The sequence below is a fragment of the Micromys minutus genome (genome assembly GCF_963924665.1).
Source record: "Micromys minutus genome assembly, chromosome: 3".
Lineage (NCBI taxonomy): Eukaryota > Metazoa > Chordata > Mammalia > Rodentia > Muridae > Micromys > Micromys minutus.
In genome coordinates, this window is record NC_137972.1 from 26771908 (window position 1) to 26790397 (window position 18490).

General features: G+C 38.2%; 1 protein-coding gene across 1 annotated transcript in view; it reads left to right on the forward strand.

Moving 5' to 3' along the window:
• The window catches only part of ERC1 (ELKS/RAB6-interacting/CAST family member 1), a 282059-nt gene that overhangs the window by 156746 nt on the left and 106823 nt on the right, over nt 1-18490 (forward strand). The gene's annotated exons all lie outside the window — the stretch shown is intronic.

Below are 18490 nucleotides of genomic sequence, written 5' to 3' on the forward strand. Positions count from 1 at the left end.
TCTGGAGGCAGGAGGCCCCTCCATGCAGGGACCATGAAGGAGTGCTGCTTACGGGCTTGCACCCCCCTGGCTTGTCTAAGCCTGTTTTGTTATAGCACCCTAGGTTCAAATGCCCAGGGGGGGTATCACCCATAGTGGCTTGGCCCTTCAATATCGATCAGTAATTAAGAAAGTGGATTACAGGCTTGCCCAAGACAAATGGGGCTTATTTTCTGTTGAGGGTTTCTCTTCTCAAGTGACTCTAGCAAATGTCAAATGGACATAAAGCTAGTCCATGACACCAGGTAAAATGAGTTCAGTGGCATAGGCATAGTAGTGGGAATCTGATGGGATAGCTTCCCTCCTGAGAAACTCTGTTACTGGTCCTCAACTGAAAAAGCAAGTGGCTTGTAAAACATAAATATATATGAATTCAGAAACTTTCAGAGTATTATAATGTTGTGTAGTCTAATGTCCCATTAATATGAAAATCTTTTTGTAATTTGATTTTGTTTCCTTTTGGATAACATTTATGTCCCTTGTTGGTAACTGTTTTTTCTTTTTTATTGGATATTCTCTGTATTTACATTTCAAATGATATCTCCTTTCCCCCCCTATTCCCACCCCCCTTCCCCCTTCCCTTGCTTCCATGAAGGTGCTTCCTCTTTCAATCACCCACTCGACCTCAGTGTCATGACATTCCCCTACATTGGGAAAACAAGCCTTCACTGGACCAAAGGCCTCTCCTCCCATTGATGCCAGACAGTGCTATCCTCTGCTACATATGCAACTGAAGCCATGGGTCTCTCCATGAGTGCTCAATGGTTGGTGTTTTAGTCCCTGGGAGCTCTGGAGGGTTTGGTTGGTTGATAATGTTGCTTGTAACTTTGACATTTAGGGTTTTCAATATTTGTCTCATGTTTTCCTGCCTTAAAAATGTTTTTTTTTAAGATTTATTTATTTTTTTGTATGTGAGTACACTGTCGCTTTCTTCAGACACACTAGAAGAAGGCATTAGATCCCATTACAGATGATTGTGAACCACCATGTGGTTGCTGGGAATTGAACTCAGGATCTTTGGAAAAACAGTCAGTGTTCTTAACCACTGAGCCATCTCTTTAGCTCCCAGAAATAGGTTTTTAAGGTTTTAAAGACTACTACTTTTATTGTGTGCTTAATAGGCTACATTCAAGTTTTTAAAAATTCTTTACATTTATTAATTTGTATATGGGGAGGAACACACATGAAAGCATACATGTGAAGGAAGAGCCTAGGACAGTCTGTGGATGCTAGTTTGTCCTTCCCCTATACAATCTTGAGGATTGAATTCAGGTCATCATAATTGTCAGCTGGTATTTTCATCATCTGAACTATCTCACCAGCTCCATTTAACCATTTATGGACAGTTCTTCACATCGTTCCACCTCTTTACTTACCCTTCTGAGTCTTAAGCTGAATTTTGTGTCTGATTATTGAACTGAAAGCTGAGTGGTTTAAAAGCATCATAAATACAAACATGTTTCTTAGAACTATGTAGATTATTCTACCTTATAATACAATCTAGTTATAATGATCAGTTACTTACTAACGCTTGAAATAAGTCTTGTGGAAATATATCATCATCTATCTTAATGGTAACAGCTGGTTGCAAAACAGGAGCCATTCTGAACTTGACAGGAAACTTCAGAGGTCAGCAGGAATGCTGTTTCAAAGAAAATTATGTGGCCTCTATCCTGTTGAAAGTAGTTGTTAATAAAAGAAAAAAAAAAAAAAAAAAAAAAACTTACAGGGGAATCACCATCCCTGAACTCAAACTGTATTACAGATCAGTTGTGATAAAAACGGCATGGTATTGGTACAGAGCCAGACAGGTAGATCAATGGAATAGAATTGAAGACCCAAAATGGACCCACACACCTATGGTCATTTGATCTTTGACAATGGAAGTTAAAACATTCAATGGAAAAAGGACAGCCACTTCAACAAATGGTGCTGGTTCAACTGGCGGTCAGCATGCGGAAGAATGCAAATTGATTCTTTCTTATCTCCTGTACAAAGCTCAAGTCCAAGTGGATCAAAGACCTCCACATAAAAACAGGTACACTGAAACTAATAGAACAGAAAGTGGGGGAAGACCTTAGAACACATAGGCACAGGGGAAAATTTCCTGAAGAGAACACCAATGGCTTATGTTTTAAGATCAAGAATCGACAAATGGAACCTCATGAAATTGCAAAGCTTCTATAAGGCAAAGGACACTGTCAAAAGGGCAAAATGGCAACCAACAGATTGGGAAAAGATCTTTACCAGTACTACATCTGATAGAGGGCTAGTATCCAATATATACAAAGAATTCAAAAAGTTAAACTCCAGAGAATCAAATAATTCTATTAAAAATGGGATACAGAGCTAAACAAAGAATTCTCAGCTGAGGAATATCAAATGGCTAAGAAGCACCTAAAGAAATGCTCAACATCCCTAGTCATCAGGGAAATGCAAATCAAAACAACCCTGAGATTTCACCTCACACCAGTTAGAATGGCTAAAATAAAAAACTCTGGTGACAGCAGATGCTGGTGAGGATGTGGAGAAAGAGGAACACTCCTCCACTGTTGGTGGTGTTGTAAGCTGGTATAACCACTCTGGAGATCAGTCTGGTGGTTCCTGGCAAGAATCTGATATTGATGTTTCCTCAGATGCTCTGCCAGAGCCGTACTGATAGAGAGGAGTATGTTTACAGCTAACGGTCTCTGAAAGGGTCTGTAACCCCATGGGAAGAACAAAATTATTCACTATCCAATCTCACCACAGCTCCCAGGGACTAATACACCAACCAATGAGTTCACATGGAAAGACCCATGGCCCAAGGTACATATGCAGCAGAGGATAGCATTTTCTGACATCAAGGGGAAGAGAGGCCTTTGGTCCAGTGAAGGCTCATTTTACCAGTGTAGGGGAATGCCAAGGTGTTTAGGTGGGGGAGGGTGGAACACCTTCATGTAGGCAATGGGAAGGGGAGGGGAATGGGATTGTGAGAAAGGAATAACATCTGAAATGTAAATGCAAAAAATTTCCAATAAAAAACATAATTTCAATACACTAAAATATGTCTTGAAGCAATATACTGAATATAGTTAGATTCTCCAATACAGTATTAAAATTAAAAAACAAAACAGAAAGTAGTTTTTAAGTGACTGAGCACCACCATAGAGAAATCTTTATGTTTAGACCTCTCTGATCTGAGAAAGATTGTAGGAAATGGTCTTAAGTTAGAAGAATGATAATTGTTTGTAGTAAAAGCAACCAAATAACCTTTATTTCAATGCATTTATTAGTGAAAGCATCTCAAATATGCTCAGCTAATGAGTATATAAGCTCAGATACTCAGAGAATGAATGTGAGAACTGAAACCATCTATATTACTGTAGTCACTTTAAAAATATAAAATAAGTAAAATAGTGGATATTGCAATATACTATGTTGTTTTTTAGAGTATTTATGTGCATGCATGCATGTTCTTATGTTTGTAGGTAAGTAAATGAGCATGTGCTCACATGAATACACACATATGCATATGAAGGTCAGAAGACAACCTCAGGAATTTTTCCTCAGGTACTGTCTACCTTTGTGTTTTTGTGGATCTGTGCATTTTTGTTGCAATTAGAGATCAATATTAGATATCTTCTTCAGTTACTCTTCACCTCAAAAGAATACACACACACATTGTTTGTGGGTGTGGTGTTACCTGCCTGTATGTCTTAGCACCATGTTCCTACAGAGGCCAGAAGTAGGAGATATCATCAGATCCTCTGGCACTGAAGTTGTAGACAGTTGTGAGCTGTCATATAGGTGCTGGGAATGTAACCCAAGTCCTCTACAAGAGCAACAAGAACTAACTCTTTGACTTCTGAGTCCTCTCTCCCAGCTTTCCATTTCAATGATTTGAGACAAGGTCTCTTGCGTGGAACTTACCCATTTAGTTAGATGGTCTGGCCAGTGAGCTCCAGGAATCCTCCTGCTCCAGCACTGGGATTACATGTACACTCTATGCTTCTCATTTTTATGGGCGCTAGAGATCAAACTCAGGTTCTCGAGCTTGTATGACAAATACTTTAATGACTGAATCATCTCGCCAGCCCAAGACAATGTCTGTCACTGACCTGCAGCTATTAGCTAGGCTAGGTTGGTGATCCCCAGGTAATGTCTCTTTCTGCCTTCGAAAGTGTGCTGTAGTACCAGTTTCTTTATATGGGTTCTGAGCATATACTGAGTTCATGTTTGCAAGGCAATGGCTTATCAGAAGTGAGGGCTTGTTCCCAGCCCTCACTGTGATTGTTTTTAAACCTTCATTAGAGTTCTCCTTGTAATTTTATGTACGAGTTAGTGTGTGGGAACCTCCATGTTTATAGTAAGAGTGTAGACATCTTCAGTGTTATTCCACGGCTGATTTAATCTATTTCTCTGTATTTAATAACTCCTATAATTTGTGAGAAAAAAAAGAGTCACTTCATTTTAAACAAAAAGGCTCCATTCAAATGTTGATCCTTATTGTGACCTCTGTGTGTTGCAGATTAGGGTCTGCATGTCAAGCCTGTGTGTGTGTGTGTGTGTGTGTGTGTGTGCAGGCATGTATGTACTCAATACTAAAGAGTTCCCTTTCTTCATTCTTGGGTTATCAGACATTAAATTCCATTCTTGCATGTATTTTTTTCTTTTGGCAAGGAAAACTTCTGAATAAAAGTGAAATGATTCATTTGAAACTATCATGCATTTTGTTTAAAATCATACTTATATAGTTATCTTCTAAATAGTTTCAAAGTAATTATCGACATCTTTATATTAAAAGTGTATCTCAGAATTTCAACAGTATTATTAATAAAAGGTAAAATATTACCAACCATCTGTAATACTAACAAGTAAAAGGAACAGCATGATTTTAAAAATAATTATAGTATTAGTAATACTAAAAGATATGACTTTCTGATAGAAATAGTGAGGAAATTTTCAAATAAAAAGAAAGCGCTATGAGAAGTACAGAAATTGAATATGTGCTAGCTAGTGAGGCTGCCTAATGTAGAATTTAAACATCTTTAAGCCAATGGCGTAATCTTTTAGTGTGGTGAATTTTCTTCACTGAATGCATTTTAGGACGATACATCTGTGATTTATTATATTGCTTCACACTGATCTTCTGTTATCTTACTGCATTTAATATTTATCTTGAAGTAAAATATAAAATGTAGTCAATTGTTAGGCATTATAACCCCCTCTGTCACTTTGCCAGTGGGGGTCAGTAGATAGCTACTAAACAGTTCTAAAACTCCAGGAAGTAACTATATGAGATATCAGGACCAGTTCTTAAAATCTGGTTGGTTTTTAATAGTAATTTTTAAGGTATTCATTTAGATTTTATTTTTAACTATCATGCTTGCTTTTATCCACGGTTTTAAAAGTTTAAAATGTTTTCACATAGTTCTTGACACTCAGGAATAATTTATGCCTCTTAATTTAGGCTTGCATTTTAATTTTTCACTGATACTTTCTAAAGTTGTAATCCAATGAAAAATTAATCTGAAGTGGACCTAAAATAAAAGATTGGCACTCCACAGAATTGTGCCTCAGAGATTGAGTGTCAGAGGCTGTGGCTACTGTTCTCATGGTAGGTATGTTTTATACTGTTGCCTACACTGACTGCGTGATATCTACTATACTAGAGATCATTTGGGATTCTACAGCATTGGATGTATAATCTGTTTCAGTGAGCGCTTGAGCAGTTTGGACTTTATTCTCATATCTCCCACAGAGACTTCTAATAAACCCAGTTACTGATAATGGCAGTAATAATCCGAGATACAATGATTGGTGGGCCCTTAGAATCAGAGGCAGCTTCTTACTTGTTTCTGTATGTAGTTGATATCATCTTTAGATACATCATACTGAAGGTTTGCAATGCAAAGGATTTTCCTAGAGAAATGTGTCAGTATAATTTGTCCTACCCAGTAGATAGTTCTTACGTGTTACATCCTGAATTCTAGTTTGATGGTTATTTCTTTCTCCTTAATAAACTATTAAAAATACAGTGGGGGTTAGTATAGATTGTATTGGATCAGAAATCAACTGGTATGCATTTTATTCCTTATTTTGTTTACTACTTGTGACTTAGTAAGTTTCACAACTTCTCTGAGCCCCTCTCAAAGAGAAAAGAAATCATTAACTTTGCAAGCCACTCATGCCTCACACTGAGATAACCTGTAAAGTCTCCCTTCAACACTGTGCCTTATTATGGCACGTGCCTGTGCGCTCACGGGCTCTGTGTGTGTGTGTGTGTGTGTGTGTGTGTGTGTGTATGTGTTTGGGGGGGAGTAGTGTGTCTGCTTTTGTGTGTGCAGGCTTGTACATACTCACTTGCTACTTAGAACTTCCCTTTTTGCATTCTTGGGTTGTCAGACATTAAATTCCTCTTTTTGTCTTTCTGGCAAAGTAAATTTCTGATTAAGTGAAATGACTAATTTCTTTTTTCACATTTGTTTACCTGAGTTCAATCTCCAGATTCCATGTTCTAGAAGGAAAGAACCAACTACAAAGAACCTACAAGTAGTCCTTTGACTTCCATATGTTATGCCCCTCACCAGAAGAAGAGGGGAATACTTAATTAAAATTTAATAGTTACTCTTTCTTTGTTAGTGCTATTTGAGAAAGAAATTGTGGCTTGGTATTTACATTATTTATAAACTTCCAGAAGTACAGAAAATAACATTTTTTATTTTTTTTGAGCATTGTGAATCTGTTGCAGAAACAACCAGATTTTAGAAGGTACTTAATCATTCAAATGTAAACAAAGAAAAGGCCTGTCTGCAGAAACAATAGTTTGCATTGTATTATTCATATTCCTTTTGTGGGTTCTTGATTTGTTTTGTTTTTGGATGCTATATTGCCAGAATTTACTGTCGACAATTAAACTCTTCTTACACCTTCTCTTCGACCTTGGCCACACAAGTCCTGGCAGCAGGGTGATAGATGTTGGAAATGTGTGCCCAGGTTTTTATGGGTGGCATTTGCCTTGTCAGGCTTCACTTAGGATTGTTGAGTGATTATTATACAGTGTATCTTCTTAGGCCTCTGACTTGATTGAAAAAATTTAAAAACAGGAAAATTGAGATTACTTGAAAGAAGCATTTTATTCACATGGACATGTTTTCTATCTTGTCTAAAGTTTGTCTTCAGTTTCAGAAGATTAGTTCCCAGAACCGTGAAGGCCCCAGAGTGAAGGTGTAGCCAACAGTTGTTCTGTCCTGCCATCTACCAGTGTGTCTCAGCTGTGCACATACTTCTAGGTCACTTGCCGTTACAGACCTGTCATACTTTAGAGATGGCAAAAGCATTTTCTAAATGCTTCACCCAGTTAATCATACTCATTTTTTAAAAGTATCATTTATTGGGTTATGTTTTTGTCACAATATATGACAGTGTTGATCTAATTTGGGAAATGCACAATGTATAAAAAGTCAATAAGTCTGCCAAGACTCAAAGCTGTATTATGCAAAGGTATTTTGTTTTGGTTTTTTAGGTCTGTTGTCTGTGACTCCTACTTGGGTTTGAAATAGTTATATCTGATAGTCTGGAGTCTAACATAAGCTGGGCTAGTATCAGCTGCCATTAGCATATGTCTCCTGAATAGAAATTTCAATGAATAGAATAGAAAACATAATGAAGTCCCTAAGTTATATGTACCTTTAGATGGAGAGTATAGATATGAAAAATTAATTTTTTTGATGTCTGATTCACTGGGACTACTGACTCTCTTCAGATAAACTAGTGAAGTTTGTCTCAGACATTGTCCTAGAAATAAGCCCTCTGTTGAGAGATCTGCCTCAGTATCATCCCCTGTTGAGTTGTACTTTCTACACTTAACCTTCCCGTACCTTTCATTTCTCCTGTTTGCCTTCTAAGTCACTGGACTTCACAACTGGATCAGCATGTTTTCTGTTTCTGTTGACCTTCAAGCCTTATATTTTCACATTCTTATAAGAAGCCAAGGTTCATGCGTCCAGTTGTAGCACTGAAGGTTTTCATTGACGCCCTGGTGAGAATATGTATGTCAGACCATCTGTAACTGTTTTCTCAGTTTCTCCACCACTAGCTTTTGCTCCCAGTGCATTTTTTCATTCGAGCTCAAGCATCCTAAACCTTGCTTTGACCTAGTCTGATCTTACTCTCATCTTACTCTCATCATGGGCTTCCTTTCCTTGCTTTGATCATGTACCATGCTCTCACTTTTGACAGCAGTTGAATTGCTTTTTACTTCATCTTAGCCCACTTGTCTTGCTCTCACCACTCTCTGTTTGGTTTAAGTTTCTTGCCCATCATTCTAATAATTGTCTTAGCTTTCTAAATCCCTCTTCCATTGTTAATCCCTTTGTTACCTTCCCCTTCCCCATTAGCAATTAACATTTCTGATGAAGAAGGAATCTCTTACTACAGCCCAAGATTCTTTTCTGTCTATTCCTACTTCTCTGTCACACTAGCATCCTTGCTTCCTTGTTCTGGCGCTTCTGATATTTTAATAGTTTAATTTATTAAAGTGTGTTTTTCCTGTGGTACTGCTATTCTACCCCGGGAATAACTATACTGCTTTATTCTCCCTGTCTGATATGTCTTAAACAAACTTTAACCTAGGGCCTGGGACAATATCAGGGCCTGGTGCTTTAATATTTTCATGGCATCTTGTACTCTTTTGCATGGTATTTTCTTGGTTTGCATTTAAGTTTTGTAATTGGTTCCTGTAGTACACAGTATAGAGATTGTCTTTGATGCATAGCATGTTATCTGGCAGTTGGTAGGAGTCAAATATTTTGTTGGGCAGGAGACTAATGGAAGAAAGATACCTTGTTGGATGAAGATATACCCAGGAATAAGTCAGTAGGTATAACTGTAGAAGCATGTTGGACGCGCTTCTCAGGAGTGCTGATACATTTTAGCAGAGCAAACTAACTGGGGGGTGGGAGGTAAGATGGAGTCAGGTGGCAATCAGCTCTGCTTCCTCTGGCAAAGATCTTTAGCCCCTAAACCTTTTTCTCCCATAGAAATTATGGTAATGATAGCAATGGTACCTATTTCATACAATTTCTTTGAAGCTATAATAGCGCAATACCTAGGAAAGATTTGGAGCAAGGCCTTTTAAAGCAGCTAAACAAAGTAATGTTTTTCTATTAGTCAAAGAAGCACTTTGCATTGGCAAGAAGAAATATTGGAAAAATAATTTGTGGTATAAATAACAGCATAGATCTCTGTTAAGAATTAAATCCCCATTAATAACAATTATAAGAAACCTAAAGTAGTAGGTAGGAGAGTCTGGGGGAAAGAGAGAGACAGAGACGGAGATAGAGACAGACAGAGACACAGACAGAGACTGTGTGTCTGTCTGTCTGTACTTTGTCTTTTCTAAATATTTCAGAAATGTTTACCAGCCTTTAACTGTGTACTTTTCTTGGTTTCCAGCCCCTCTGAAATTATATAACTGTTGAATCTTTTCTTTTTTAAAAGATAGGGTCTTAAACTTACAGAGATCTTCCTTCAGTTTCTAAGTGTTGGGACTAAAGGTCTGCACCACCATGTCTGGTTGCAGGTTGAGTCTTAATCTAGAATTTTGTTCAAGTCAACAAAGCTAACAGGCTTTTCATGGGAGAGTTTTTCACTGTGACCCAGCAGCTCTTAGGTGATCCTTGAGGGCTATCTTGCTTCAGCTTGCTTTTTACCACTCCCCTTTTCTTCTTGTTCAAGCCGACTTATTTTTCCAAGGAGGTCCTACCAAGATTCTGCATAAACATCACGAAAACTACAAAGTGCCCTTTGCTTTTTGTTGTGGAACAGAGGATGATGGGAAACAAGATGCTGACTGGAAGGTCCCCATTGCTTTGCTTTCTTAAGGAAAATAGTCTGTGGTTGAGTCATAATTTGCTCCCTTCTTATTTTGTGTAAAAGTTTATTAGCTTGTGACTTAAGCAAACCATCTGGTCCTGTTGGCATCACACACGATCAGACCTGAGCTTTCTCCCTAATTTTACTGTAGACAGTTAGGTTATATGCTTGAATTCCAGGTCTGGCAGGTTTATCTTGAAACATCAGCTTTTTAAAAAATTGCTCTGTGACCCAAAGCTAAAATGATGGAGAATGTCTTAATCTCTCCTTTTTCTTAGGTGTCATACTTTCATTTCTCAGGGACAGTGACTCCACTTTTTCCAACAGCCATTGATAAGTGACCGGTTCTGGAGTCATTTTCACTAACTGAATATGTTCTTTTGGGTTGCAGAAAGGAAGCAGAAAACAGGATAATTTGAGTTGACTTTCAGAGTTTGTTTTCCCTGACTTGTAGCCAGAGAGCAAACCAAGTGATTAGCTGGAAATCCTGGTTTATGAGTACCATTCTTGCTTTGCTTTGTGTGTAAACATGAGTTACAGCTCATTTGGAGGTGCTAGAGTGATGGCTCAGCACTTCTGAGTATTTGCTGCTTTTGCAAACGATCCAGGTGTGGTCATCAACACCCACAAGGTGGCTCACAACTGTACACAGCTCTAATTCTGGGGAATCTAACTGGGACCAGGCACACATGGTACACATACAGGCATGTAGGCGAAACAGTTGTCACACTAAATAAATAAGTCTACGGAAAAAAGTTAAATTTACTTGGATATATGTATGATCAGAGGCAGAAATACTTGATAGACTTAGCACTCTAATGCATAGGAAATTAAGCATTTTTCATGAAAATTGTACTTTACTAATGCAGGAATTCAAGAAGTGAAAGTTTTGAACTCAAGTAGAACATGTTATTCAACATGGTGGACTAGATAATAGGAAAACAGTTAAAGAGTATGTTGGAATGCATACTTTTGTTAAAAGCCAGGGAATAGTATAGGAGTAAGATTAGGCAGGGTTCAAAAGTAATACTTGAAAACTCTTAGGCTTGCATTGGGCCTTTAATTTGACAATAAGAAAGGAATAGTCCAGAGCAGCCAAAGTAGGAAGAGCAAGTAGACTACCAAAATTAACCCTGCTTTTACAAAAAAAAAAAAAAGCAACCTACAGAGTCCAAAGTAATTCTGGTGAGTTTGGAAGGAAGGAATGATTCTCAGTTAATGATATTTAAAATGCTTATATTTTCATAACTACTAGTCCCACAGAGTTAAGTTAAAACGATAGGTGTCTTTGCCAGTAATTTGAATATTTAGAGTAAATTATCAATGCCAAGTAAAATAGTACTTGGCAAAGCTTGTTAAATATGAGAAAGAAAACCTGAAAAAATGAAAATTAAAACTTTCCCACAAATTTCAAGTTCAGAGATTTATATTGGTGTCTTAGAAAACTTAATGGGAACATGGCTCATTTGAGGACATAACTGTGGTCAGCAGCTACTTTGAAGACTGTCCGTTTGGCAGTGCCAGAAGTAGTCTCAGCCTGTGTCACATCAGCTAACAATCCATTGCTCAAGGCAGCTCACATAGCCTAGCCAAATCAAGCTCTTCCCCATGCCAGGAGATGATGGCAGCAGTGTGGGTATGCTATATGCTGTTTCTATGGAGTAGCAGTTTTCATCTATTCATAGGGGCAACATAGCAGGTATTTGCATCACAGTGTATAACAGTAGCAAAATTACAGTTATGCAGTAGCAATGAAAACTCTGTGGTTGGGGTGTTACTACAACCTGAGGAGCTGTTTTTAAAGGTCCACAGCATTAGGAAAGTTGAGAAGCCCTGCTCTAGAGGAGTGGATAATTGGGACCACTAATTCAACCTACCAGTGATGCCAAGTAGGAAATAATCATGTGACTCTTTGTAAAGAAAAGATTTACTAAACAGAAAACAGTCTTAAATCTTAAAATATGTACTTGATGAATTATGTTCAATACTTTATCAAAAGATGCTGAGACAAAAGTAACAGATGAGCCCTGAACTGGGAGAAGTAATTTAATTTTATTTGTGTGTAGCTCTGTGAAATTAAGAAAACAACAGAAAAACAAGTAATTGGGGATAAATTAGACTTGGGATTTCAAGAAAGAAACTACATAGGTAGTCCTTAAATAATTAAATGATCTATATCCTCACACATTAGTATTAAGATAATCATATATGGGACCTGAAGATGGCTCAGGAGGTAAGGACACTTGCTTCCAGGTCTGATGACCTGGCTTTGATCCTTGGGACTCATGCAGGAGCTGACCTCAGGTATCCTCGAGAGCATGCACACACATTGCCACATGCTCCTCTCACAAAATAAAGAGGATAATAGAAGAAGTTCCTAAAAGATAATTGAGAAACTGTTGCAACAGTGAGCCACAAAGTATCTCCTCTTGACACAGTAGGAATTATATGATCTTCTCCTGATGGGATAAGGCCTGAAAATAAGAAAAAGTCAAACCCTGGTCTATGGATATCTTTAGGCTTTAAAGTTTACAGGAGATTTGAATATGAAAGAACACATTAAACGACACTGTAAGGAAACCTCTAAGTGAATCCAGAATGTGTTGCAGGTTCTACTGGACAATGGGTGCCATCTTGTCAGGACTTTCATAGCATGAGAAATTAAAAGTGGAGATGACTTGACCTTTGTCCAGGTGTGAGTCAAAAGAATTTTCTTTCCTCTTTGAGAATTTCCTTAGCAGTAGTGTTGTAAAGGGAAATGAGGGGGGGGGGGGCTCTAAACCTTGACCATAAAAGCTAGCACTCATTTCTGCCTCTGCTTCCTTCCCTTGATTGACTTGTCCATCATTCTGTCAGTACCAACCCTGTATCTTTATAGTGTGCCCTGAAGTTAAGAAGGAAGGCCCAATGTTTTCTGTCTTTTGCATGATGGTTTTCCATTTACATTTTTTTCATGAAATGCATATCTGTGCATTTCATTCTCTTTAATGCTGTTTTAAATTAAACCATTTAATGTTCATTACTGTGTATGGATATATAATTGGATATGTTATCTCACAGTAACCTCACTGTGTTCATTAATTATCACTGATTTTTTGGGTGTGATTTCCTTTGTATGATTATGTCTTCTTTAACCATACATTTTTTTCATGTTCTCTTTTTCCTATGTATATAACAATTTAAACATGCCACATCTCCACTACAGTGTTAAGGAGAATGATGAAAGCAGCCCCTCTAGGCTTAGAGGGAAAACATCCAGCTTTTATCATAGATGTCTTTGTGAGTTGGAGAAGTTCTAGTCTTAGATTTTAAGTTGTTTTTTTATCCTGAAAGTGGTAGGAATTGTCATGCTGCTTTTTAAACTATATATAATCATCTACAATATATAATATAATTAATAATATATTATATATTATAATATTCTTATATATCATACAAATATATAATCATCTATTGGAATGATTATATATTTCATACTGTTTTCTACTAACATGGTATATTATATTGTTTCATAATTATATGTTAAGATACAAACCTTGCATTCTTAGATGAAGACCAATTTTGAGATGTCTCACTGTTCCTTCTTATTAGATTTTCCAGTTAAGTTCTTTTTTCTCTGTAATTTTAGTCTCTTCCATCCCTCTCTTCTTCCCTCCTAAGCTTCTCTTGGGTTTAGGCTTTGGTTGCTCTTTTATAGCAATTCTATTTTTGCTTGCTTTCTAGCAACAAAGACTGTTTGTACATTTCACACCCCAAATTTGGAATCAGGTTCCTCTGCCTCTAATCCCCTGGCCCTAAGGTGTCTAGTCCATTAGTGCTCAACTACAGTCAACATGTTTCTTGTCTGTCTCTGCTTCTAGCTCATGTGCTGTAATGCAGTTATTTCATTCTTGATTTTAGGGTATAAACTCATAGTTTCCCTTTTGGAAAAAGAAAAAAACAAAAAATATATGAATGAAACTAGCCAGCAGATTGTAATTATTTACATATATAAACTGATAAAAAAAGGGGGGGGGGCGGCCTGGAGAAGTGGCTCAGCGGTTAAGAGCACTGACTGCTCTTCCAGAGGTTCTGAGTTCAATTCCCAGCAACCACATGGTGGCTCACAACCATCTGGAATCTGATGTCTTCTTCTGGTATAAATAAAATAAATAAATCTTTTTTTAAAAACTGATAAAAATAGGCAGTGATTTACTTTGAAATATGTTCACCTACTTTAAAAAAAAAATGTAGGTGGGCTGGTAAGATTGCCTAGCAGGTAAAAGAGATTACTGTCAAGCCTGATAAACTAAGTTCAATTCCTGGAACCTATATGGTTGATGCTGTTTGTGTGTGTATGTGCGCGCATGTATTCACACATAGGTATAAATGTCAGAAAAGAAGGCAGAGGCAGGTGGATCTATGAATTCTGGACCCATTTGACCCTATCTTAAAAAACAAAAGAAACGAGGGGGAGAAAGAAAGAAAAGAGAATGTGGTGGACATGGTGCTGTAATTCTGTTACTCCAGCCCATGGCTGATAGAGGAAGATGAGGAGTTCAAGTGCAGTCTCAGAAAAAGGAGGCCAGCAGGAAAGAAATAATACAAAGAATGCGGATTACTTTTCAGAAATGTAGGGGGATACAAAGAAATAACTTCACTTAAGCTGGTCAGTATTAGGTATGATAGTTTTCTCCTACATGTGGGGGATACTCTTTTCTTATTTTTCTGGAACAATTGAGATTTTATTTAGATATAGATGTTCTCCAAAAGGTAAGAAATAGGCCTTTCTGCCACAAGGTCAATAAGGAAGTCCTGACATGGCCTACTTCCCTAGCCTACAGTTACTTTCCAGCCTAGCCAGGGTGCTAAGCTGGTTATTTTTATTCCCCATGGGCAAAGCAGTAAGGTCAGACCAGATTCTCAGGGCCTTCACACACAGGAGGGGTAGGAGATAGTGAATTATCCACAAGTTCAGTTCAGCAACTACAGTCCCATAGTTGTATGGGGCAAGCCCAGGGAGTACAGAACTAGCTTTAGGGACCCACATAGAAAGCCCAGGCATACAAAGGGCCTAAAGGAAGGCCAGTTATGTGAGGACCTAAAACTTGAATTCCTTGTATTTTTTGCTGCCCCCACAACTGTCCCGGGGCTGAGCTTTCCATTTCTTTTGCTTCTGTTTAGCAGCATGCTCAGCCACCATTTTACTGAAGTCTTCTTTCCCTACTTGTGCCTGCTGCTCCCAAACATGTTTCTCATACTTCTGGGTCATGGCCATGTGGTCCAACTCCAATTTCTCAGATGCCAGCGCTACTTCCACACCTTGCAGCTCAGGAGCTGTGCCCTTCTGGCTCATAACTGTGGACATGTCACAAATGTGGGTTGACCCCATCATGGCTCCACCAACAGTGGCTGTTCTCTTCTCTGGCAATACAGTGAACAACTGAGGTGTCTCATTTCCATCCATTGCCTCTTCAGTCTTCTTCCTCAGCTCAGTGTGTTCATGGGTCTCCATTCCAGCTAGCACAGATGACAATCCTCCAGGAGTGATTAGGCCACTGTCTGTAGGTGTGATAAAGCCAGTCTCATCTGGCTTGTCTTCATCGATTTCCTCCTGTTCCTCTTCTTCTGAGATTCTTTATCACATGGCTCCAGTTCTCCCCAGCAGGTCCAGTCAATTTCTTCTTCAGTTTTGGTCTGAAACTCAGGAGCATTGGTTCCAAACATGACCCTATAAAGAGGCTTCCCGGTCTCATCTACTGGGGGTTTGCCCCAGCCACCATCATGGTGTCCAAAAGAACAGCTTTTAGAGATAGGTGAATTCAGTCCAGGGATTTTGAGGTTTGGGTAGGATGGCAGTGGCCTGTGTTCTTGCATGGATTTCAGCTACAGAGGAGGGACTTTGTGGGCATCAGGTCCTACTGACACCCCTAAGGAAATCCTTAGTTCCAGTAGCTTCCAGAAACTGCAAAGCATACCGAATACATACAGTAAAGTTTAATGTATGAGTTAGGCACAGTAAGAGAATAACAACAATAATAAAATTGTTAGAACGGCATACTGCATTAGTTTTATATGGATATATCCTCTTTCTCAGCACATCTTACTACACCATTTATTTAAAGAGAGCACTTTAACCTTCTCATCGTCAACATCACTTTGCACATTAGGGCCATAATCAGGTAAAATAAATATTACTTGAGCACAAGCACTGTAAGAGCAAATCTGGGTTCCATCCTGAGCCTACCCAGGTCGCTCCTGAAGGATCTGCAGGTAGACAGCACGCACGAATAATTGATAGGCAGTAATCCATGGCAATTCATGATAGAGGAGCAGATTTCATCATACTGTGTAGACGGCTATATAATTAAAATGTTAGAAGTTTATTTCTGGAATTTTTCATTTGCTGTTTTTAGACTATAGGTAACTGAAACTACAAGAAGCAGAACCATGGGTAAGGGATAAATGTCTGTTTGCTGTTAATTCTGGAAAATTAACACAGGCTCTCCTTTTTTATAAGCAACCTAACCCTAACCCTAAATAAACTTGAGGCAAGAAAAAAAGAAACTGACAACAAATGATGGTGAGTATGTGAGCTTGTGGGATTGCAAATAAAAGCACTACTTTGAAATCTACATGGGGAAGCCTCAGAAAGTCAAAGGTAAACAAAAAACACATGGCCCACCTATACTAAGCCCCAGCATATAAGCCCAAAAATCTCAACATCCTACTCCAAACACACTTTCTCAGCCATGTGTATTGGCTCCCAATTCACAGTAGCTAGGAAAGAGAAAGAATCTAAATGGTACTCAACAAATGAATGAGTTCATTTCTGAGTCTTTAGTTCTATTCTATTGATCTACCTGCTTTTCTCTGTACCAATACCATGTGGTTTTTTATCACAGTTGATCTGTAATACAGCTTGAGGTTAGGGATGGTGATTCCCCAGGAAGTTGTTTTATTGTTGAGAAAAGTTTTCAGTATCCTGGGATTTTTGTTTTTCCAAATGAATTTGTAAATTGCTCTAACTCTATGAAGAATTGAGTTAGAATTTTAATGGGGATCACATTGAATCTGTAGATTGCTTTTCGAAAGATGGCCAATCTGACTGGTGTGAGGTGGAATCTCAGGGTTGTTTTGATTTGCATTTCCCTGATGGCTAAGGATGTTGAGCACTTCCTTAGATGCTTCTCGGCCATTTGATATTCCTCAGTTGAGAACTTTTTGTTTAGCTCTGTACCCCATTTTTTAATAGGGTTGTTTGATTCTCTGGCGTCTACCTTCTTGAGTTCTTTGTATACCTTGGATATTAGGCCTCTATCTGATGTGGGGTTGGTAAAGATCTTTTCCCAAAACAGCTGCCGTTTTGTTTTCTTGACAGTGTCCTTAGCCTTACAGAAACTTTGCAATCTCATTAAGTCCCATGTATTTTGCACTTCTGTTAAAGACTTACCAAAATGTGTTTAGCTGCAAAGGGGTATATGTAACCTTTTTGTGTAAGAGAGGAAGACTTGACTTGTGCATATGAAAACTCTTTAGGGCATGTAAGAAACTAATAGGATGTTGCAACACAGGATGCTAGAGAGACTTTTGAGATCTGTCTAGATATGGCAACAAATGCTGATGACTACATCCCTGCCCTTTCTGTGTTGGAACACTTGTACATGGCCCATGGTCACCACTGATTTTGTGCTTAGCATAAGAATCTCCACCTAACATAATTACTTAATTTTAGAAAAGTTTGCATGAATTAAAGAAATAGATTTAACTCTTGGTAGTTTCCAGAAATTTGAGGTATATCCCTGTAAAATTTGCAGATGTGCTCCAAGGAGGTCTACCCAACAGTGTGAGCATCCAGCTAGGGCAAGGGGTCAACTTGAACTCTTAGGAAGATATTTATATTAGTACGGGTACCCAGATGCTTTTCTTGGTGCGTAGCACCTGATGTGGTTAGGCTCTTACTGGAAGGAGCCTGTGAACAGCTCTGGTATGCTTACTGTAGGTCTCTCTGCAAACAGTTTTAGCACAAAAATTGGTTCTTGTGGGAATGAGCGAATGACAGAGTCCCTGCCTCTACCCATCCTCCTCTACAATTGAAATGAACTGTCATTAGCAAAATGAGCAGTAGTGTAACACAAACTTCAGCAATCAGTGCTCCATGCTTACCTGTGTGAGATCACTTTTTGGTAATATGTTTTCATTGCTCTAGTTTTGCTTTCTAATTAAACACATTTATTTAAGTAACTCAAATTTGGCAAGTAATCAGAATAAGTGAAAATGTCTTCTGATGTATAGACCTTCCTCTCTTTGTTTCTTTTCTTAGTCTTTGGCATTCTGCAGTTTTGTTCCCTTGTACATGTGTTTTGTTTGTTTCAGATCTTTTTCTGTCAAGGCTTTCCCTTGCCAAGATCCTTTTAAAGCATAGGGCCCCTTTTATCTGATGATACAGTTTTAGATTTTTTTAAAGAACTCTTTAATGGGGTAAGCAATGTAACTTAATCCAGATGCATAAACACTGCTCTCTGCCTATGCTGCTTCTGTTACCCAGGTTGGTTGGCTCTTTTCTAAGATCCTCCTATAAATGTTATTATTTTGTGGTTTATATTTTTATTTG